This window comes from Harmonia axyridis, chromosome 2 (genome assembly GCF_914767665.1).
Source record: "Harmonia axyridis chromosome 2, icHarAxyr1.1, whole genome shotgun sequence".
NCBI classification, from domain to species: Eukaryota; Metazoa; Arthropoda; class Insecta; order Coleoptera; family Coccinellidae; genus Harmonia; species Harmonia axyridis.
Window position 1 is genome coordinate 5,106,323 of NC_059502.1, and position 26,336 is coordinate 5,132,658.

Below are 26,336 nucleotides of genomic sequence, written 5' to 3' on the forward strand. Positions count from 1 at the left end.
CCGTAGTAGACATATGAAGTATGAATGTGGCAAACTGCCAACTTTTAAATGTTCCCATCACAATTGTGCTTATCGCGCCAAAAGAAAAGGTCATCTGAAGGTTCACATGGCCAGAAAACATAATGTGGTTTTATTATGAGTACTTTTAGTCCATATTATTAAAACTGTAAATAGGGAATTTTAAATAATGTAATTATAATATATTGTATTATAAAATACCATTGGATTATTGTATTATTCGATTGTTGATTTATAGTTTTACATCTGATTCGATTCATTTATTTCAAATTTTGTTGTGTTTTATTTTGATTTCGCCAATTTTTTTTTATAAGACTCTTAGGGCCAATTGCACCATTCAAAAAATAAACGCTGTTTACCTTATCAATGTTAAGTACTAATCGATGATTATAATTTCTACCGATTGCACCGTTTGATAATAATAATCGATGTTTAGCTAAACATGAGATATATTTGACAACATTTCAAAATATCGACGGTGATCAAAGAAAAATCAGGAATTTCAATTTTCTAGTATAATTTTCTCTGTTCTTGTGGTGACAAAGTTAAAATAAATCACAAATTATCATTATAAATTGTTATTGAATGATAATTCACGATCTGAACCAAAATCCATATTTCAATTTTGAAATTCCTCACAAAACCAAACACAGAAACATATAATGTGACACCATCAGGTTATGTCCATAAAGACATAATGTTCATGGTTATGTAATAAGTCAAATGTTTTGACGTTTTGAGTTGCGCAGAACCAAAGACATTATATCAAATTGATTTTAGGTCTATGCGCAGAACCCTGTTTGAAACTAATCGGGAAAATAAACGTCCAAATTTTCCTGTTAAGTGTAATCGGTGATTAGGCCACATTAAACGTCATTTGACAGATGGTGCAAGAGAAATCAGAAAGTAATCAATGTTTAAATTTTTAATCAACGATTAGGCAAATGGTGCAACTGGCCCTTACACTTCGGGCTCAGGAAATTCATAAACTGCAATTTTCATCGGTTTCAAGGTGATTTATGATTTAAGGTGTCACACTGACTCAAATCACAGAGGTAGATATATCTGCAGATAGGACTGCAATTTTATTTTTTTTTCCCAGAAGTCTTGTGCGTCTCGCTCCATTTCATAAATAGAGGCTTGGGAGTAAAGAATTTATTGCCTTTTCCGGTATAGGTTCTCTTCGCTTTGACAACAATCCTACGGTAAAGCCCTTGGATCTATTGTAGTTCCGCTAAGCTCCTTACATCAGCTTAGCTCAATAGCTTTCCCATTTTCAAAAATATGTGGAGAATAGTATACTGTTTTATGAGGTGTTTTGGAAAGTATGAATTGGGCGGCAGGGCCGAATATTTGGGAAAATTACTCTCGACCTTTTCTCAAAATAGAACATAAAAGCGGTTGAAATGATTCGTTCCGCTAAGCTCCTTACATCAGCTTAGCTCAATAGCTTTCCCATTTTCAAAAATATGTCGAGAATAGTAAAGTGTTTTATTAGGTGTTTTGGAAAGTATGAATTGGGCGGCAGGGCCGAATATTTGGGAAAATTACTCTCGACCTTTTCTCAAAATACAACATAAAAACGGTTGAAATGATTCAAAGAATTTTTGAATAATCTAATATAAATCATAAAGTCTAATTTACTCTAGAGCTGCCATCTGATAGCAAAATCAATTTTCTAGGCACCACATTCATCCAGAATAATAATGAAAGTTTCTTGGATATTCATAGAGAACTTACTTTGATCCCATTCCTCAAAATATATGATAACTGAATTAATTTCTAGGAATTTTTTTTTGAGATGCGTTCGAATTATGACCTTGGTCGTAATTTGTACTCAAAATTGTTGAAAAGCTTGAAATTTTTCAAATCTGATATTTGTATAGTCAGAATTTCCATAATATTCGGTATGAATTTTCTTTCTGTTATATTTATCATCAGAACTGAAAAATTGATCAGCTTATTTTAAAAACAAAAATTATAAAAGAAGATGGTTAACTTATAATTAATTCATCTTGAACGCCTTTAGATTATGCAACCAATTCAGCAGTAGTTCATCCAGAATTCCCCAGGCATGCTCAATGGGTACTAAATTCGGAGATAAGGGTGGCCAAGACTCCAAGTGAAAAAAGTTTCAAGTTCTGATTAAAAAAAAACGATTTCGAACAGCCTGAAATTAGATACGACCTATTTGCTCTTCGTAACGCTAGTCAATCAAATTTTCTTTTATGAAAAGTTCTATATTTTCACGGTTTCATTTCCGTACTTTTGCTCAACGACCATTTTTCACCAATAATCATTTAGTTCTAGTGTTAGTTCCGACCATTTCAGAAGTAAGATCTAACACAGACTGAGTATGGTATGACAGCACTTTGTTGTCTGAACGATCTTCAGTCACTTTTGATATTCGATAGTCTAAAAAACGTGCTTGACAAGTAGCTCCAACTTCCATTAAATATTTGAAAATTACTACTCAACATTTTTCATTGCAGGTTTCAGAACAAGATCCGTTTATTCAGAATATCAAGTTGAAATGATGAAAAAACAGTATGATTTAAATCCTCTACCGTCCAAAAAAGATCTGACTCTTCTTTCGGAGAAGATTGGAGTTAAGGAAGGTAACATTAGAATCTGGTTTCAAAACAGACGACAGCGAAGGAAGAAACGCATTGAAGAACCCCCTCGATTCAAAATTTGAGTGCTGATTTGTTTTTTTCAAGACATCTCGAAAGTACTTGGAACTGAAAAAATTACAAGATTTTTTAGCACAAATATAAGTAACCTCGATTAAATTGTTTTTCGAAAAATCAATCTGTATTGTGAAATATTATTTATTCACAACATATTTTTTTCCTTTATTTCATGAGGATATATATATTGATTAAAAGTAACTTCAAATAAATACTTACTTTTCACATTATCCAGATTTTTCTATTACTTATATTTGTTCACATATTGTTCGGTTTAATAATAGTTATTCTCTAGAATTTAAGTAGCAGAATATCACTTTGATATGAAAGTTATTTTTACTGACTTGTCAATAATTTTTTAGAAATTAATTCTTCAAATTAACGAAATATATCAGAAGTTATAATAATCATAAAAGTCAAGACGTTAAAGAAGAATTGTCTTGGATTGATCGATGAAATATGTGAAATACGATTCTTGATATTATTAATATCAAGATGAATATTTATGTGAAGTAGATACCATAACAATTAATTATCAGGAAATAAAGTTGCTACTCAATTCCATTATTATTCAAATTTCATTATATCGTAGAAAATTCTGTTTCCATTATTAGTAGGAAAAGTTCCATATACTTTCAGATTTTAACCAAACGATAGGTACTGTAGAGCATTTTCTCATTCTGATGATAATTAATCCTATTATAGTAGACATTAAAAAAAAAAAAACACTCACTCGAATGAATTTTTCAAATTTGCATAAGATTCTATCGAAAACTCTAAACGATTTTAATTTTTGAAAAAAAAGAACATCAATAAATTGTGTTGAAATATTTAAGTTGTTTGATTTACTGGTATGTAAAAAGATATTTCGAGCAATATCTTAACTTGAACATATGGGTGCCTATTTACTCATGTGATATCATAGTGCACGTTGAATTCAATTTCTTATCCTTCAATCTTAATTCAGATTTTAATTTTTACGTGTCTTAATTTAATTGCGATTCAGGTTAATTATCTGAAAGAATAAGTCATTGGAGTTGTTATAAAGTTATAAAAAATTTAACCACTCTTTAAATTTGGCAGCACATATGTACCCAATAATCAATTTTATGAATTTTGCTCCAAATTTTGTATTGAATTATCGTCGGTTCAAATTTTTTCACATAATCATATTTATACTAATTTTTGTACACGTGTTAAGATATTTTGCCTTGAAATAAAAAATAATAGAACATTGTGTTTTTCTGATATTATTGGGGGTTTGGGGTTTAGTCTCTAGTTCGATCGAATACTAACTAATAAAATTCATGTATAAACTATACTTCATTTAGCTCCTGAGCCATTTTCCACAGTAATGGGCAAAATATGCACCTCCATTGCAAGAACCTCTAACTAATTTTTTCTTTTTCAGTTTTTAGAACACGAAATAAATTCACCACCTATCAATTAGAAATGATGCAAAAGCTTTACTTGCTGCAGCCCTACCCAACAAAGCAGATGATAGCTGATCTCTCGAAAGTCATTAATGTTACGGAAAATAGGATAAAAGTGTGGTTTCAAAATAACAGACAGAAACAGAGGTCATGGTCCCAAGTTCGCCACATGGTTGAAACTTCGTGAGATTTTTTCTTCATGTGTTATTTACCGTGATTGTGTGCATTCAGGTAGCTTCAAATAAAAAAACAATTATAAAATAACAAGTCACAAATAACGAAATGTTATTATTTCTAAATACCAAATAACAGTTAGAAGTAACGCTTGTGCAGTAAAGTCAGTTTCATTTTTTCGTAATAGATAGGTCTGAAAATATTCGGTGAAATAAAAGAATCTAAATAATGGGAAATTGGCAAAGTCAACAATTTTCTTTGTATAAATATTATAATTACAGATGAAAAATCTTCTCGAAATACTGATGCACTGTAATTCATAAACGATTCTGAAATGTGATCATTTGAGTCTCCAGAATCAACTTGAAACAAAAAGAAAATCGCGTTCATATTTAAAGTTTGTCAGTTTATATTGTTATTTGCTATTTGTTATCTGATCCATAAATGCACACAATTATTAAATCAGCACGAATAGGACGTTATTGCATTTTTTGTATCGATATTTATTTGTCTCGTATTAGTATACTCTGAAATAAATTCATTGAAAGCAAATTGAAGTACATAATAGTAATTTTGAATTTGACAGGTATTACCTGTCAATTCATTTTAACTTAGTGTTTACCATGAATTGTGAATAATGTTATAATAATAATAATATATTCTTGTCTTGATTGAATACGCATTTTGAATGTGCATCGCCTAACATTTTGATTTTATCTAGATAGATTATACTCTAATGCAATAATTTTATTCCATTCATTTATTGTATTATTTCACTCTTTCGAATTGTAATGACTATAATAATGTCAGCGAAAATTGAATATGGCATTATACAGACAGGGTCATTAAGAATATCTTATCTCTGAATTGTAGAATCTTACACTTAAAAATATGATGACTCTTGCATTCTAGAATTTCTCTTTGATAAATGGAAATTTCTCGTTTTTATCATGATGATGCCAAATTTGATACCATTTTTTTTATAAAATTGAAATTCATTGGATTTTTCAGAAGTGAATAACTGGATAATCAAACTGGCAATCGTATTGCCAAAAAAACGTAAATTTGCCATAAATTGGGGAAAAATTAAATCGCGAATATCGAATTCCATACTTGAACTTTAAACACCCTGTATCTCGGAAACCGGAAATATTTTTATTAGATAGGTTGAAGAGAAACATCATATTTTGAGATCTAGATTCTACGATTGAACATCCGTAATGAATCACCCTGTATCACAGGAAAAATAAAAAGGATATACCTACCATTAGATGATAATTCTTGTTTGCTGGTATTTATGAAGAACATGAAATGAAAACTGTAAGAAATAAAATAAAAAAGACATGTCCCATAAGAGTTTCATTTCAAATCCTATTTAACATTCAAATTTCCCCAGAGGAATGTTCTTCTGGTTATCTAATGAGAGAATTCAGAATCATCACAAAATATTCTGAATTTTTTATACATCTTCAACAAAGTGGAGATACAAGTCTACATATATGTAACAATTTTGATGTCTAAATATTATTGTTTGCTTTCCAAATACCATAGATTGATTTCAAATTGATTAAAATTTTCCATAAAAATTCATTGCTGTTCAGTTATTGCAACTAACGAAGTAATTCAAAATGAGATTCTACGTTCATTGAATACAATTTTTTTTTCATTTCACTCCCTATTGAACCTTTTACAGATGCTGGACGATTTCCCTGTCCAAATTGTCCAAGAGTCTACCGATATGCTAGTTCCAGATTCAATCACACCAAATACGAATGTGGAAAAGAACCAGGTTTTGTTTGTCCTAATGATGGCTGCAATTATAAAGCTAAACGAAAAACTTGCATGAAAAGCCATCTATTGAAGAGACACAATTTGACTTATGACAGCGATATACGTTCTTTATTAAATAGGTATTGAATACACTTGAAAATTATGAAAATACCAAATGTTGTGTAATCATTCATCTCAACCAAAATTTTTACTTAAATATGTGAATCTTTTAGGAACATGGTCAAGGTGAAATTTATTTTGTTGTTAATTGTGTTTTATGGCTACAATAAATTATTTATATGTTACTTTTAGTTTTTTTTTTCAATTAGGTATCGTTCGTTACATTAATTTATTATTTTCACTGACATTTTTTGTGTTACAAATAGTTACTAACAAAGTACTATGGGAAACGAAAGAAAAATATAGAATTTTTGAATGTGGGAGCTAACTCCACTGTTAATGGGTGATATTTTTGCATTATAGGTAGAGTTATAAATGGAAATTTTTGTGTTATAAAGAGTTGCTAATAATGAACTTTCAAACTGATTTTTTTTCTGAGAAAAATGAAAAAGTTAGCACCTCAAGAGAATGCGATGTTTTTCTACCATACTCTTGAGGTACAAAAGAAAATTTTGGTGTTACAAATACTACTAGTTAGTTCCTAACGAATGCAAAAATAATCTTCACGGACACCAATGTAATGACTCAAAAAATTAACATAAATTGAGAAACTCAATGACTCAGGTAATAATAAGTCAGTTTCTGAGAAGTTCATGAGATTATGACAGGGAGGGGGGGAGTCTCTTTTGTTGGCACTGCGTCAAAATTTTCGAATACTTGTGTACCTACTGAGCTCGACAGGTCTAGTACCCTAAAGTTTTTCAGTTTTGCAAGTGAATTTTACGTGCTATACCAATTTTAGACACGTTATCAGTGACAGTGTCGAAAGTGTTGTTGTGCTTCTGAGTATCATATTTTATTTTTGCTCATTATTTTTCAATCTTAATGATCTCATAATTTCCAATAATTTTTCCAAGCATCTAATTTTCCAATATTCCTTGAATTTTTTCGTTTCATCTGTTATATTTTCAAAGGAAAATTAATTTTTGGTTTGCTCATCAAAATTTTCACTTTCTCTACTCTTTTAACTACTATAGTTGTAACGGTCATTTTGCCCTGTCAAAATTCAAGTTTTAACAATTCTTTCATTTCAGGTATCAATACTAGAAGACCTAGAGGTAGAGGAGAATACCGTTGTTTATGTGGAAGAACGTATTACGAGAAGAAAAACCTGATGCGACATTACAAACTCAAGTGTTCCAGAGTTATTAATTTCATCTAAAAACTGTAGGTACTTATCAATATCGAGATCAATTCGATTTATCATTTCCTGGTATTATAATTTTCTTTAGAGCAATAAATTATTTTTGAATATCACTTATGTTGTTTTATTTATTCCTACTTTCCCTGAGCTTCATAATGATACATTCAGTGACATAAACTCTTCGATGGAAGTACAAAATGCCTAGCCAGTAAGAACAATACACATGCATATTGTACTATAATTATTTTGTTGTTTTTTTAAATTTTTTGATCTGCCGGTTCTGGCCTATGTTCATTAATTTCCGGTTTTATTATCAATATTGTTCTTACTATATATACCTTTTCTATAATTTTCTCATGTTGAGTAATGCTGTAATCATTTTGGTATAAATGCGATTGGAATATCAATATCTGTGTGATGTTTATTAATTTGGGTTTCAACACTGATTTATTTTCCTTTTATTATACATTTCTTTTCGTTATCACATGAATATTATTAATTGTTTTACACTATGTTTCTTTAATAAAGATATAAAACATGATACGATTTTTCTATTTTATTATTGTCATCATATTTCTATTGTTTTCTGCCAATTTACTTTCTCTGCATTATAAATTATATTTTTTTTTCAGATTTCTGGTTAGGAAGGAATCGAGAATACCATATATGTTTAATAAGCCTTTTTTTTTAATAACCTACTTAGTTATATCACTAATCTTGTCGATTGACATTTAGAATTCTACTAACGAGTAGCAGCCATTTCTTTTGAAGTGTACCTTTTCCAATATATCTTTCTGTTCTTCTTCTAACTTTTTTTTCATTTCAGGTCTATTCACAGATGGTGGGAATATGAATAGAAAGATGTATCAAAAATTTTGCCGAGGGAAGGAGTCCTTTTTGTCGTTTCTGAATATACAGGCAAATAATAGCAAAACCGTGAAAACCGTTGAAGTGAAAACCGTTGAAAAACCGAAAATTGTGAACATCAACAACAATGTGGCAGTTCCTGATGAGAATAAAAAATTTCCCTGTGATAAGTGTGGTAGAAAATATAAACTTATAAGCTCTCTGAGGAATCACGTAAAATGGGAATGCGGACAAGCGCCGAAATTCGAATGCACTGTTTGCGGTTATAAAGCAAAACAGAAAATGCATTTGGTTCGACATATTCGAAGAAAAGGGCACTATGATAAGAATGCTACTGTGTGATGATAATTAATGATTTTAAATTATTTTTCTTTATTTTTGATTTTTTTTTGTATATTATTATGTCTCTTTGTGAAATGTGAAAAATTTCATTTCTCGAAACGAAATTCTGACAATTTTTTTTCATGATATTACGTGAAGAAATTAATGCTCTCTACGACAAGTACCTAGTATTAATGACGAAAATTGAACTGGGTATGCAGCCATATTATTTTGTTGTATGATTTCATTCCATTTTGATGATTATTTGAGTTTATTCATGGCGATATTGGTGATTTAAAATGTGCCTTTATAAGAGAACTCCTTGCAGTATCTCGTGATATGTAAATTTTATATACCCAACTATTTTTGAAATAAATTTTTTTGTATCCTAGTTTTCATCTTCATAGCACGTTTATTTCATTAGAATATATTTATTTTGTTCTTATTTATCCTTCTTCAGGAAATTTTCATTGCTATATAATATTTCATCACTCGCCGTGAACAGATCGCTTTATTGTTTCGTCACAATGTCTGTAATTTTCTAATTTGAGCAGGGAATGGTTTCGAACTATATAATGTGAGAAAGTCACGGATTTGGAACATTCTCGAATTATGCATTGCAAAAATTATTGAATTTACATATCAAATGGATGATTATTCGACATTGCATCTGATTTTTTTCAGAGTACAGATCCAAAACAGCGCAGTGCGACAAATGTTACAAAATCTTCAAAAACAGCGAATCGCTTAGATCTCATCGTCGAATGGATTGTGGTAAAAAACGGAAGTATTCCTGTAAAAAATGTACATACTCGTCAATTCGTCCATACAATTTGAAGAAGCATATTTCTCGCAAACATGCTGCAACTTAAAACTGTTAACAGAAGAGCGATTATGATGACAAGAATGGGAATATTCTAGAAAATTCGAGCATCGAATATTTCTTTATATTTGAATATATTTTCATTTCAAGAGCTTTGTTTTTGTCATTTCAACCTTTAATTTTTTTATTATACTTTAATTAGTTTCAATTTTATATAATATTTTGAAATGATTTTGTGATTTTTTTACGAGTCCACCTGAAAAATGTACTTTTAGGTAGTTTTTGACATATATTTCGAAGTTTTTGTTTAGTTCCACTTTATTCATTATACTATTTAGTTGCTTCTTTATTTCTTGAAATGTGAATTTTATATATCTGTCTTTCCCATAAATTTTTTTTATTATAGTTTTTAGCAACAGCACCAATTATGAATTCAGTATTAGGACAAAGCATTTATATGAAGCATTATTTTTACAAATAAAAGCAAATGAGACAAAATTGGGGATTTCGAATTTCTCGAGTTATTGTTATAAAAAAAATATACTCCAATTATCAATAGCATCATCGAATGAAGTATTATGTGGATCTATATATCTGGTTTTTTCAGAGTTTAGATCACAATCAGTGCAGTGCAACAAATGTTACAAATTCTTCAGAAATAAGAATACACTGAATGCTCATCGATACCATGATTGTGGTAAAAAAAGAGAGTATTCCTGTAAAATATGTAAATATTCGTCAACTCGTCCATACGATTTGAAGAAGCATATTTCACGTCAACATGCTGCAACTTAAAACTGTTATCAGAAGAACGCTTTATGACGACAAGAATAGGAATATTCTAGAAAATTCGAGCTTAGAATAATTATTTCATATTTGAATATATTTTCATTTCAAAAGCTTCGTTTTTGTCATTTCAACTTTTCATTTTTTTCGTTATATTTTCAATTAATTTGAATTTCAAATAACATTTTGAAATTATTTTGTGATTTTTTGAAAAAATGTACTCTTAGGTAGTTTTTGACATATATTTCGAAGTTTTCATTCAGTTCCACTTTATTCATTATACTATTTAGTTGCCTCTTTATTTCTTGATATGTAAATTTTATATATCTATCTTTCCCATAAATTTTTTTTTAGTAAAGTTTTTAGCATCAGCACGAATTATGAATTCAGTATTAGGACAAAGCATTTATATGAAGCATTATTTTTATAAATAAAAGCAAATGAGACCAAATTGGGGATTTCGAGTTCCTTTAGTTTTTGTTATTAGAAAAAAAAATACTCCAATTATCAATAGCATCAGCCAATGAAGTCTTATGTGGATCTATATATCTGGCTTTTTCAGAGTTTAGATCACAATCAGTACAATGCAACAAATGTTACAAATTCTTCAGAAATAGGACTTCACTGCACTCTCATCGATACCATGATTGTGGTAAAAAAAGAGAGTATTCCTGTGAAAGATGTAAATATTCGTCAACTCGTCCATACGATTTGAAGAAGCATATTTTGCGCAAACATGCTGAAACTTAGAATTGTTATCATAAGCACACTTGATGTTGACAAGATAATTAATAGGTATATTCTTAAAAATTCTAGATTCGAATATTTCTTTGTATTTGAATATATATTTATGAAAGAATTTGTTGTTGTCATTAAAACTTTTGAATTTTTATTGTTATTATCCTCAATTCATTTTGAAATGATACTGTGATATTTTCTTTACGACTCCATCTGAAAAAGTTAGGCAATATTTCTAACATATTTTAGAATTTTTATTTATTTCAATTCGATAAATTTTGAGTTTATTTCCAATATTATTTGTTTTCATTTTTCGATAAATTTATTTTCTTTATAAGATTTTCACAGATCTATCTGTTCGATAATGTACCTTTGTGAAAATATTGTTGAATAAAGGTTATTATTATTATTATTATATCATTATGGTTATTGATATTGTTCTCAGAAACGAAAATACATGTATATTCTCCTTCACAACGTTTCGATCTTGGTTCGAGATTATTCTATTGATCTTTATATTTGGATTTTTCAGAGTTTAGATCCAAACAAGGGCAGTGCGACAAATGCAACAAATTCTTCAGAAATCGTAATTCACTGTATTGTCATAGAAACAAGGACTGTGGTAAAGAAGGAAAGTTTTGCTGCAAAAGATGTACATATTCGACAACTCGTCCATATAATTTGAAGAGGCATATTTTACGCAAACATGGTGAAACTTGAAAGTTGCCAACATGGTGAACTGATATGGTTACCTATTGCTGTTCAAAATTATCGTCTTCCCAGCCATTATCCGTTTCATTACATTTTCTTGTTAATTATTAATTGTTTTTGATTCGATGAGAGTTTCAGTTTATTCAATAGAATATTACATATCGTGATATGTGTATTTCATTTATTTATATATCTTTCCAATCATTTTTTTTTTATCCTAATGTTTATCATCAGAAGACCTTGTAAGTCAGTTTATCAAATTATTTGTTTTTTTTCTAGTGGTTGTCATACTGAATGTCATACATTCAGCTTGGTTTTTGTCATAATTGATGCCATGAATGATTTTTGCAGAGGTTAGATCCAAATTGGTGCAGTGCGACAAATGTGAGAAATTCTTCAGAAATCGGAATACACTTCATTCTCATCGACACAATGACTGTGGTAAAAAAAAAGTGTTTTGCTGCAAAAGATGTAAATATTCGTCGACTCGTCTTTTCGACTTGAAGAAGCATATTTTGCGCAAACATCCTGAAACTTAAAAGTTGAAAACTTGATGATGTTCATCCACTTGAATACTGTTCAAGAATACAATCTTCCTAGCTATTATTCGTTTCGTTCAATTCTTCATTATTGTTTTATTCAATAGAATGATTTTTATTTTGGAACCTAACCTATGTTATGATATTCTGTGATATGTTGATTTTAATATATTATCTTTTTTCGAATAGTGTTTTATCTTGAAGTTTATCATCATAACACCTTGTGAATGATTTTATCAAATTATTTTGAATTTTTTCTAGTTATGATTGTTAAATTTTCAGTTTTCTTTATACCATAAACACCATCAGTTGAATGATTATATTGACCTTTATATTTGATTTTTTTCAGAGTTTAGATTCAAATCGGTGCAGTGCGACAAATGTAACAAATTCTTCAGAAATAAGAATACACTGAATGCTCATCGATTCCATGACTGTGGCAAAAATCCAGAGTTTTTCTGTAAAGAATGTGATTATTCGTCAACTCGTCTTTTCAATTTGAAGAGGCATATTTTCCACAAACATCATGTAGCTTAAAATTGTCGACTTGTTTAACTGATATGTTTACTCAAATGTTATTCAAAATTATCATCAACTTGAATTAAATATGATATCTTTTCGTTATTCGTTTCAGGATTTATTTTTCAGTTGTGCATGACAATAATTTTCATTTTGGAATTTGTTTGTATAAAATAATCTCTATCACAATGTCTAATAATGTGTATTTCATATACTTCATTTTATATACCTATTTTTCAATGATGTTTTTCTTTCATCCTAGTTCTCATCATCAGCAAACATTGTGAATGATTATTTATTTGTATCTTCATATCTATTTTTTTTCAGAGTTTAGATCCCAATCAGAACAGTGCGAGAAGTGTAACAAATTCTTCAGAAATAGAAAATCACTTCTAACTCATCTTCTGATGGACTGTGGTAAACCACGACAGTTTCACTGTAACAGCTGTCAATATTCAGCTATCCGACGATTCGACTTAAAGAGGCATGTTTTGCGAAAACATGCTGAAAATTAAGGTTCACCGTGAGGAATTTACTTATTGTAATTGTTATTCAAGACTATCAGCAACTTGAAAATTAAATCACTTTCCTACACATCATTCATTTTATTTTTGTTTGAGAACAATATCTGCGTTTGAACTTGTATTTTTAGAGAATTTAGTCTACACAAATGTAGCCATAAATCGATTATACTCTTTCATAAAAACCAAAGAAATCAAAGAATGCATCTTTCTTTCGTACTTCGGTGAAAAAGTAGGTAATAGGCATTCCAAATCAAAACTGAATACTACCTTCAAACTAAAAAACAAAATATAATCGTTTTTGTTCAATGCAAAAAATTCAACTTCAAACTAAGGGGAAGACACACAGGTTGTTCCATCAAAACTAGATTTAATGGACATGGAACGAATTTCACCATGAATAAGTGCATCCCTGCATAAAAACAATTTGTACAAAATTTTATTAGTGATATTTTAGGTTGGTATGTGTAAGTGGAATGTGATAAAGATTGGTTCCAGAATAATTATCTAATTAAATTTAAATTTGAGCTTACTTTTATTCCATCGTTCTCAAAAATAGACGTTCAGAATCGGTTAACGAAAAAATTTTCTCCTGAAATTTTTAAAGTTTTTTTTTTAGATCAATAATATCAATTTATATTTTATATGGAAAATACAGGTTTACAGAACCACCAGGTCATACAAAATCTTACCAAAATATCCAAAAATATGTTAACATATCAGAGCTTGGATTCTACTAACTTATTATCGATTGATACGTTGTTAATCGGTATCCTACCTTCCCTCACCTATGTTATCGCTATAGTTACTTGGTGAAGGGTAGGGAGGGGTACCTATTATCCACTTATCAATCGATAATGAATTAGTAGCATCCCTACCCTGAGCCTGTATCCTATCATCGATTGATTATGTAATAATCGGAATCGAGGGAAGGGAGGATACCTATTATTAACTTATCAATTGGAAATAAATTAGTAGGATCCCTACCCTGAGTCTGGATTCTACTAATTCATTATCGATTGATACAGTAATAATCGATATCGGAAAAAGGGAGGTACCTATTATTTACTCATCAATCGATAATAAGTTTAGTAGGATCCAGGCATAGGGTAGGGATTATTAACTTATCAATCGATAATAAATTAGTATGATCCAGGATTAGGGTAGGTATCCTACTAATTTATTATCGATTGATGCAGTAAAAATCGATATCGGGGGAAAGAAGGGGAACTCATTATCAACTTATCAATCGATAAATTAGTATGGTACCTACCCTAATCCTGGATCCAACTAATTTATTATCGATTGATAATAAGTTCCCCTATTTTTCCCGATATAGATTTTTACTGCATTTATCGGGGAAAAGAAGGGAAACTTATTAACTAATCAATCGATAATAAATTAGTAGAATCCAGGATTAGGGTAGGTATCCTACTAATTTATTATCGATTGATAAGTTAATAATCCCTACCCTGAGCCTGGATCCCTCTAAATTTTTTATCGATTGATTCAGTAAAAATCGATATCGGGGGAAAGAAGGGGAACTCATTATTAACTTATCAATCGATAAATAAGTATGATACCTACCCTAATCCTGGATCCAACTAATTTATTATCGATTGATAATAAGTTCCCCTTCTTTTCCCGATATAGATTTTTACTGCATTTATCGGGGAAAAGAAGGGGAACTTATTAACTTATCAATCGATAATAAATTAGTAGGATCCAGGATTAGGGTAGGTATCCTACTAATTTATTATCGATTGATGTGTTAAAAATTAGTTCCCCTTCTTTCCCCCGATACCGATTTTTACTGCATCAATCGATAATAAATTAGAAGGATACAGGCTCAGGGTAGGTATCCTACTAATTGCTAGACCAGATCGACACATCGATTTGCCTGGTGTGCATACATTAGCCCCAGTCGACGCGCCTATTCTCTTTTGTGAGTACTCAATAATCAGGATCTAGGTACAGTAGTTCTTCTGAGGAGTTAGCAAAAGATACATTGTCACCTTTCGGAATAGGGAAAAGTGGCCTATAATAACCTACTCTTGTAAAATTATTACGGAAAACAAAGAATGCCGATGGATTTTCCGTGTTTTTCATCTGGATCGTCCATATCGATAGCCGACAGTCGCCATCAACCAGTGTCAAGTTGTGCTAATAAGTTCGGTTTTAGGGAAAGCAGTGTTTCAGATTTTCGTCGGTCTGCTCTGCGTCGAATAAGTATGTTTCTGCCTTTATACCGATTTTCAAGAGGATTGTAGTCAGATAAATAACTACTCACTTCAAAAAGTTCCCAAAAAGGGATTAGTTATAGGTGACTAGTTTTTGTGTTTTCATTAACTCGACATATTTCAGCCAGTCTGAATTAAACGAATAAATATCTAAGAAACAATTTTTCAGATGGCATTCTTTGTGGAGTTTGCATCAAGACCTTCAAGAATCAAAGTTCCTACAGATGTCACCTTTATAATGGTTGTGGAAGAGAACCAGACAATTTTTGTCAGATCTGTGGATACTCAACTAAGAGAAAATACAATTTAAAGCAGCATTATTTTAGAAAACATCAAGTTTCCATGACTTTGTAGAATGTGGAATTTTCGAATAGACATTATATTAAGTATTAATCTTGAAATTGAAATAACAGCAATAACTACTAGTTTTTGAGGTGATATCGATGTCGAAACGACATACACAAAACTAAGAATATCGGGTATGGAAGTTTGCTTACTGTTTTGAATTTTTTTTTATTATTACAACTGCTGTCACACGAAATATAAGATGAAGTTATGAGTAACCAGAATTTTTGTTTATTCCTCCTTCCTTTGATATATCTTTAATTCTTGCCTCCTCAAAATCATGAAAATTTCAAGAAGATTATAGCGCTCAGAAGCTGCTGACTTCCTTTCAGTGGTTTCTTTTTTTTTTACTCAGGTTTTGATAATATGTTCAACAGAACTGTCAATTTGCAGAACATATGTTTTTCCTAGTCTAGATCTCCAGTCGGTATCGAAGTTTCTGAAATACAATCAATTTGTTAGATTAAGTATTAATCTTGAAGTTGAATTAACAACAATAACTACTAGTTTTTGAGGTGATATCGATGTCGAAACGACATACACAAAACTAAGAATATCGGTCATGGAAGATTGCTTACTGTTTTGAATTTTTTTCATTATTACAACTGCTGTCAGACGAAATATAAAATGAAGTTATGAGTACCCAGAATTTTTGTTCCTTCCTCCTTCCTTTGATATATCTCTAATTCTTGCCTCCTCAGAATCATGAAAAATTCAAGAAGATTATAGCGCTCAGAAGCTGCTGACTTCCTTTCAGGGGTTTCTTTTTTTTTTTACTCAGGTATCGATAATATGTTCAACAGAACTTTCAATTTGCAGAACATATGTTTTTCATAGTCTAGATCTCCAGTCGGTATCGAAAGTTGACTAAATACAAGTGAATGAAAGGAAACCATTCGATCTAAACTACAGTATTGAATTTCGAGACGTTTCTTTATTCTATATGTTGAAATTGAGGGATATGCTAAAAAATACTGGATTTTTGATGGAATTACCTGAAGTATATAGAAATTTACACTGCCTTCTAAAGATCAAAACTAGAAAATCATTCTCGAAGAAGGATCAATGAAGATTTATATCGATATTGGAAAGTGAATCTAGTTTAAACAATTATTCCTCAACCAAAAATGATTTTTCTTTCTCTCATATTATGCAATTATAAAATTAGTGTAACACCGACTTTTCATGTTCTATTGAGTGACATTTTTAGAATGATGTGCAGCACATTTTCATCGTTGAGTTGAATCGACAGTTTGAGATCGATAATTCTCTGTTACGTGTGGAGGCACCTTTATCAGATTGTAGAAAGGAGACATTCAAAAAAAAAAGTGTGTTTCTCAATAAGTATCACAGCAATATACGATATTCTTCACCCTATTATGAATTTGAAAAAGGTTACCTAAAATAATATTAAATAACAAAATGATTATGATTATTTATATTTTCAGTGATGAATCTCAATAACAATTATCAAATTTATAACAAACATACTTCCATTAAATACTTCAAAATTGAGGTTGTTGTTGATCAGTGTATATAATTATTGATTTGTAAGCTCTTCTACATTTTCTCTTCTTCATGCCATAACACCTTTCATTTTACCAATTTTAGTCCCTTGATCTCTGTTCTAACTCCCAATGTTTTTAGGCCAGAGAATTTTCCAATGTCACAGATGTCACAGAATTTATAAACATCAATCTTCCTTGCATCGGCATGTACAGTTTGAGTGTAATAAGCCTCCTGCCTTCATGTGTCCTATAGAAGGATGCAATTATAGAGCAAAACAGAGGAGTAGTGTTAAGAGCCACTTTTTTGCCAGGCATATGTCATAGTCCATAAGGAGCCAAGTTTATCGTTGACGATCAAAATATTGTTTAGGGTAAATCTCTTATTACACTAGGTTTTCACTAGCTCTGGTTGATTTTTGACTTCATTAAACACTCTTTTACAAAGCAGCAAACCTTGTAGGTTTTTTTTTTGTTATTTTGTTCATAAGGATTTGATAAATTAATATTAAATTATCTGTAATAATACAATCAACAAAACATGAAATTACTGAAAGCATATTTATAATTGTTATTGATAACTTGTTATTTCCTGTTGTTGATAACTTGTTATTTCCTAATTTGAGTTATGTCACGTCAACTGAAAAAAAATGTGTTGGTTGACCTGCATTTTGACATTTCAGCGGGAAAGGTTCGGTTGACAAGCTTAAAGGCATTATGTAAGATGCATAGAAAACCTGGTGTGTCTACTTATACCTGTAAAACTTTCAGATAAAACGGGAGATTTTTCAGATTTATACCTACTTGATTTCGAGAGATCGCGGTCTATTTCAGATGGCGCATACATCGTTTACATTTGACATTTCTCTCAATTCTCGACTTGGGGAAAAAAAATTTTTTGACGACAACTTTTATTCATATCTGTAATGTTAGAAAAAGAAGTTTGATAATGGAGTTTGAACCAAATTACTCGAAATAATTTTTGTTGTTACTAATTCGGTTGTTCTTACCTTATACTTGGTTCTCAAATAAGAGTTGCGAAGGAAAATGAGAAATTACTTGGATAATTTTGAGAAAAAAAAGTTTCATGAATATGAGCCCACAAACGCTTTGCTTTCAATATACAGGTTGTTTCTAGTGTGTCGTACAGTTTATCAAATATTTATTAATCTTCGCTACAGATTAGGTAAATAAATACCAAAACTTATAATTAATGCATTCATTAGAGTTTACTAGCTGAATCTTTATAATAATTTGGAGTTTCCTGAGGATTACTAGAGATTTTTTCTCGAAATCGATAGCAGATACGACAAAACTATAACAAATCAAAAAGTATAGTACTGGACCAGAGTTTTTTTTCTACATTTTTCTGAACTAACAGCCATTCACCAAAATATAGATTTGGAGGAAGGAAGCAGGCATCCTTCCAGAAAATATATCACCCTGTAGATTTGCATTCAAAATTAGCATATCACATAGTGAAAACTTTAAACTGGAATATCTATGGCCAATTCATATTAAATATCTTGTGAAGGGAAGGTTATACGAGAAAATAACTTGAACTTCAACACATGTATCTCAAAACAAAATGTTTGGGGACTCATATTATAGGACTTTTTTTCTCAAAATAATGCGGAAATCTGTCATTTTCATTTGTATCCCCAATTTAGGAGCACCGTGTAATTACCCCCAGTATCCCCCTATTTCTACGCTCTTGTCGTGAACTTTGAGTGTAGAACAATAATATTTTATATTCTATGGTCTGTCATTATATTCCATTCATTCGAGTAAAAATTCGATATGAACTGAATTGTAATTTATTGTGAATGTTTGCAGTGTCTAAAATCAGTATTTTCTTTTTAAACGGCACCAGGCAGATGCGGAAAAATTTTAAAGAGCGCCACCTTACAGCACTCTGGTGAAGCAGACCACCAAAGTAACAGGTGGGTCTCTCGAAAAGTCTGAAACAAAATCGAATCAGTAAACACACCAGGTATTCTATGCATCTTTGGCATATGCATTTCAAGCTTGGTCTGTTCAGAAATACATAGATGTAAAAACTGCCTAGTGTAATGAGGGATTAAAAGTACTTTTTCAGTGATATGGATGAACTTGGTTTGGAAATGATATGTGGAAGTATAGGTGGTGGTAGTACTTGGAATTGGTTGTGTACTTTCAAAACATCTTTAAAATTCGTTGTGTTTCAATTGTGAACAGTGTTTTCTTCAGAATAATTTGATAGTTACTCGACGAACTTTTTAAAAATGTTTTATATGGAAAGGTTTTGTGATAACTAACTAAAAATAACCCTAAATGCGTACACACAGTGACCAAAACTATTTACAGAATGATGAGCAATCCTGGAATTAAATAAGGTGCTAAAACAACCACATTTTGTTGCTTCGTGTTTTACCATTCTCGCTTAATGAATTATTTTTCTTATTCTGTAATTTGTCGTGTTTTTTCAATATTTCCAATATAAGTAGATTTTGATCATTTGAGATGATCAATTTATATAGTTAAGTCCATTCTTTTCGCGAAATTTTATTATTTTTTTGTTGAGTAATATTTCATGTGTAGATTCGCTTGTCCTTTAGTTTTTCAATTCAATTTTTTCAATCAACAATAACAAAACGATTTCATCAAAATTGAGGTTCTTATCACATAACCTCCTCATTTTGTTGTTTTACCACATGGTATTATGAATGAAAAGCATGATTAACTGAAACTTTCTGATTTTAATGAATGTTTTCCTTCCTATGAATACTTGCAACATACATTGTTTCCTGGACAATTTAAAAAATGTCAATTATTTTATATTTATTAAGAGAAAGTTTTAGTTAATTCTGTTTCAACTCATTTTTGTTTTAGTATTATTTTAATCAAAAGGGAAAATATGTATGGACTAGTCCATAGTTGTCCAATAGGTTTATTGTAAATTAATTTTGATTTCAATCAAAGGATTGAAATTAAAATGAAAAAAAAAATTAAAATTAATGTTATTCAAAGGATCAAATTGAAATCGAACAGTTATAAAGATAACTTTGCGATTTTATTTATTAGAGAATTTTATTCACGTCGAGTTTCACAAAACTTCACTTTACCCATTCAGTTTTTGTTCTTATACCTCACTAAACTGAAATTGATTTGATTTTCACAATCACCAAGAAAAATTTTTTTGTGAAACGTACTATTAGAGTTAGTTTTGGTAACCCCTTGTTTTCCCTTTTATAAATTGTTAGAAAATGTTTCAGTATCAATTTAATTCGTTGTAGTTTTAATTGAACTCTTTATTTTTTAAGTGAATTTGAAAGTCGATAATATTCAGGGTGACAATAAATAACTACCTCTGATTTGTCTTTCATTCCTCATCATTGATTTATATATTATCTATTTTCCTTGATTTTTGATGAAGTTTATTATTTTTGAGCGGATGCTACCTATATCTGTTCATGACGATGCCTGTATTTTTCAAATTTCGAGTTGAGATGGGTCTCAAACAATTAGTACAACTCACTGAAGAAAAATTTGAATGAAATTCAGACCTGTCCCCCCTGCCATTAGCATGATAATGTTAGAACAGAAGAACATAAGAAGGCTAGTTTAGTTGAAGGGCATAATCCACCCTATAGCTTTGATGTTATCAACGTTTAAAATTTCATAAACAGAGAGATTATAATTTCTCTAAATATAAGAACCTTTTAAAAACCAAGATCAGCTCAGTTTTACTGAAATATATGATGCAGTAAAATATTTGGGAGACGACTCGAAAAAAAATTTGTCTACAGCTTTTTTTGTGTTTGTTATGCAGTTGTAAATTTTTCAGGCCATAAACTGCTTTTAGAGCTTGAAAAAACTGTAAAGTTATTTATTTTTGCGATTATATTTGTCCGTCTATTCGAACTACAAGGGGTCAATATTTTTCCCAATTACCACAGTAATTTCAGACTCTAACTTATACATTTCAGGACCTGGTGACTTTGTGTGCACCAAGTGCTCGAAACACTACAAGTACCAGAGAAATCTACATCGTCACATCATGCTGGAATGTGAAAAGGAACCTCAGCTTTCATGTCAGGCTTGTGCCCGTAAATTCAAGCACAAGTCAAGCCTTAAGACTCATTTGCGAAGGCATCTCAACCTTTTCGGCACAGAGTTCAATTTCAATTAATCAATTATACTTGTGGTGCGCCACTTGAAGACATTCTAAACTTACTTACTATACTGCACATCCTTGCTTCACAGAATTCTTGAACTTTTAGTTTCTGATGATCGTCGTTGTCAAAGAATATCTGCCCAGAGACCAAATCAGGTCTATGTGCTGGCCACTTCAAGTATTAGTTCCTTATTCATGTTTAACGATGGTTTCGTCATCAGAAATTAAAGGTTATTTATCTCACATGTTCCTTAATCGATGTGTATAATTTGTGACTATCAGTAAGGCTTCGAATTGAATTCATCAAGTGACGCACCCTGTATGATTCTCTTCCTTGAAATATCTAGTCAGAGTGGATCGATCGAGCTTTCGAAATTAGTTATATTTAAATATTACTAGCAGTAGTAGAGTGCTTGTGATTCACTGAGTAGTTCCTATGTCATCAGTTATTGTCGCAATCATAATATGATGTATCAGAAATGTTATAATTTTGATTAATTTATTTTGGCGTTGAAGCCCAAGAGTTCAAGACTTCTCTGTCTGATTTCAGCATTAATCACCGTATTATGTAGATTTGTGCCCACATTTTGTGAAATATTACCAAATATTACCTCTGTAGCCAAACAGTATTATTTAAATAAATATATATTTACCCCATATAAAAACGTTATTCCACCAAATACTCATTTCAATACATAATTGTTATAATGAACATCACCAATCCAATTCCAGATTCATAAAAAAAAGTTAGCTTGGTTTACTCATCTACCAACCTATCGAAATATATTCACATGATTTTGCTTGAATAATAATTGAAAGGAAAATTATGTTATGGAATATGCAATATTGGGATAATATAATACTTTTAAATTATATAATTTTCTCCACACCTAGAATCAGTGCCGACAATATCTTTTGTTGTTTTATTTGTAATGAAATGGGACATTTTCACCGAACACATATAGGACAGGTAATGTATTCCAGCTATTCATTCAAAGTCATCCAAGAAAAGTTCTGAATTGTTATTGCATTCTTGCAAAATATTTTTGGGTGTTTTCCAGAAACATGAATTTCAATCATCAAGAAATAAATATTTTTTTTTATAGAAATTCTGCAACAATTAATGCATACATTAATTTATCAAACTTATAAATATGGTTATTTAACGAGCGTTTTTGTAGCGTTGACACAGTGAAATCATCAACAGCCTAAAATAAACGAATTGGTTTTCGTTATTTTCAATATAGGAGAAAAAAGTAATATTTTATTGATTTATTATTTACCCTGTTTACTTTAAATTGTAAGGTGAAATTTGATTTCAGGGTTAATACTGAATATATTCTGTCTATATTACAACTTGTCCGTTTATTGTTAGTTACATTGTGATGTTTTATTAAAGATGTTTTTTATATATTAACAGGCTTGAAAAAGGGCACTGCCCGAAACGTTGCCTCATATGACAATTCTATAACAAAAAATAAATATATGCAGTATTAACCCTGAAATCAAATTTCACCTTACAATTAAAAGTAATATTATTATTTAATTGGTCAAAATATTTTGACGTTATCTTTTATACCCAGGGTGCTTCCAGCTCGGACGAAAATAAAATTTTTAATAATTCATTTTGTAGTTGGCATTTTCCGTTTAATATACAATAATGAATATAGGAGTACATATTCAACATTCTGTAATGAAGTCCCTAATATGTGAGTTGAACAAAAAAATGTTTCCTCTTAGCTCAAGACACTCATCGTATTCCCTACTGTGTTAAATTGCAATACTATATCATATATTGAAGAAAAAAATTTAGTAGAAAATTTTTTTTATGTGTTTGAAGAAAGTTTTGATATAGTTTCATTGTCGTAATACCCATATGTTTCAGTTCATATTAAGTAGATCCAATTTCCTTTCAGAATTGTTCACCTGTCTCAAATGTAATAAAACATATAGACACAAAACTAATCTCAGAAGACACGAAAAATTGGAATGTCAAAAAGATCCCAAACTCGTGTGCCCAATTTGCAAGAAGAGCTTTTACCATAAATATAATTTGAAAACACATCAAATGATGAAGAATCATTTTGATAAAGCGGCTTAAATAAGGTTTGATACATAACTTAGTATTTCTTCTTATATTTCTTTCCTAATTTATGTTTTTTAGGTAAATAAGCCGTTTTCCTGCACAAATTGCTCCAAGTCATACAAATGCAAATTCAGGCTAAAAAGACATTTGAACTTCGAGTGCAACAAAAATCCTCAATTCGCCTGCAAACTGTGCCCCAAAAAATTCAAACAGAAGCACAAATTGAAGACTTATATGACAGTATCTCATATTTCATCCCCAAGTTGAATAGTATCAACCCTTCTAAGCACTGCATCAATCCAGTGTTTCTTTTTCAATTCAATAATCAATTATATGTTGATTGCATTAGACTTTTTCAAACTGTGTTGAATTTCAATATTTAATCATATGTTGAAGAATATTATCAGTGAAGTAAATTGGAAAAATTGATTTGTGATTTTTTTTTATGTGTTTGAAGGAACTTTGGATATAGTTTCATTGTCGTAATACCCATATGTTTCAGTTCATATTAAGTAGATCCAATTTCCTTTCAGAATTATTCACCTGTCTCAAATGTGATAAAACATATAGCTACAAACGTAATCTCAGACGTCACCAAAGATTGGAATGTCAAAAAAAACCCAAACTCCTGTGTCCAATTTGCAACAAGAGCTTTTTCCATAAATGTAATTTGAAAACACATCAAATTACATTGAATCATTTTGAAAAAGCGGCTTGAATAAGGTTTGATACATAATGTTATATTTCTTCTTATATTACTTTCCTGATTTATGTTTTTTAGGTAAGCCGTTTTCTTGCACAAATTGCTCCAAGTCATACAAATGTAAATTCAGCCTGAAAAGACATTTGAACTTCGAGTGCAACAAAGATTCTCCATTCTCCTGAACTGTGCCCCAAAAAATTCAAACATTAGCACAAGTTGAACACTCATATGGCAGTATTTCATATTTCATCCACATCAAGTTGAATAGTATCAATTGTTCTGCACTGGATCAGTCTACTACTTTTTTCAATTCAATAATCAATTATATGTTGATTGCATTAGATTCTTTCAAACTGTGTGTAATTTCAATATTAAATCATATGTTGAAGAATATTATCAGTAAATTGAAAAAAAAAAAGAGTTATTTTTTTATATGTTTGAAGAAAGTTTTGATATAGTTTCATTATCGAAATAACCATATTTTTCTGTTCATATTAAGTAGATCCAATTTGCTTTCAGCATTATTCCCCTGTCTAAAATGTAATAAAACATACAGACACAAAAGTAATCTCACACGTCACCAAAAATTGGAATGTGAAAAACAGCCCAAACACGTGTGTCAAATTTGCAACAAGAGCTTTTACCATAAGTTTCATTTGAAATCACATCAAATGACGAAGTCTCATTTCGATAAAGCAGCTTGAGGAAGGTTTGGTACATTTCATTTAATATTTCTTCTTATATTTCCTTCCTAATTTATATTTTTCAGGTAAGCCGTTTCCTTGTACAAATTGTTCCAAGTCATACAAATGCAAATTTAGCCTGAAAAGACATTTGAACTACGAGTGCAACAAAGATCCTCAATTCGCCTGCAAACTGTGCCCCAAAAAATTCAAACAGAAGCACAAATTGAAGACTCATATGACAGTATTTCATATTTCATCCATAAGTTGAATAGTATCAATTTTATGTTGATTGCAATAGAGTTTTTAAAATTACACTGAGTTTTAATATGTTGATGAAGTTTCTAGTTTCTTAACTTTTTAAAAATATGGTTACGAATTTTAAATGTTTAACGCAAGTTGCCGGTTTTGTATGGCAATTTCAGTTTGGGATTTTTTTATATACGATTTAATTTGTTATGACAATTGCAGAAAAATGAAGACTAGAATGAATCTATTATTTCCAAAATTGGTTTGTTACCATCATACCTATTTATAATGTTTCCAAATATGAAATGAATGTTGTATCAAAATTTGACGTATTTGATTGACTTTGGCCGTTACTTGGAGGAAATTCATTTATTCATATAATAATAATAATAATAATAACCTTTATTCAACAAATACAAAAAAATAATGTTTCACAATAAAATAAAATGAATGAACAAGGTTCACGAGCGATAAGTGTTCTTTCACTTGTTTCGCATAAATATAAAAAGTCAATAAAAATCATTACATAAAAACATACTCATAAATAGTACCTAAAAATATAAATGACAAAAATACACGCAAAAATAACAAACAACAGAAATAAAATAAATACACAATATGAAGAACCATAATAGGTTTCTCCCTACTTATGCACATTATAAGTAGGATTTGCACGTAAGCATCGAAATGGCGATGAATATTAAACATGAGTTCCTAATTTCCACTATTTTATTACATGAATAAAATTGGTGTCGATACACAGAATTGAACTTCTTCAGATTGTTTACATTTTGTATAATCATACTTAGTGATGAATAAATTACATATTTTCACGATAGTGAACACATATGACTAGGAAACATCGATAAAGAATAATTATATCATTGAGATCTATTATATATTTTTATAAAGAATTTTCAAAAGTGGCTTCTCGAATTCATTCCTCACTTATAATTAATTTTACTATATTTCATTTATTTTGTTTTTAACTCTAGTCCTTCGTTATATTCCAACTTCTAAGTTGTTTCCATATTTCTTTTCATATTTACTCAATTTTCTCCGTTTGGTTTACTTTAGACATTAATTGTGTATATACGAAACAATTTTGGTCTTACTAACTTCGTTCTCAATTATT

General features: G+C 30.2%; 1 protein-coding gene and 1 long non-coding RNA gene across 3 annotated transcripts in view; both read left to right on the forward strand.

The window, feature by feature from the left end:
• LOC123672478 (longitudinals lacking protein, isoforms H/M/V-like) overlaps positions 1 to 26,336 on the forward strand; it is a 360,352-nt gene that overhangs the window by 145,677 nt on the left and 188,339 nt on the right. The window lies entirely within an intron of this gene.
• LOC123672489 lies at positions 885 to 2,589 on the forward strand. Its single transcript, XR_006746313.1, has 2 exons — positions 885 to 1,073; positions 2,511 to 2,589. It is a non-coding gene; the product is annotated as an uncharacterized LOC123672489 (long non-coding RNA).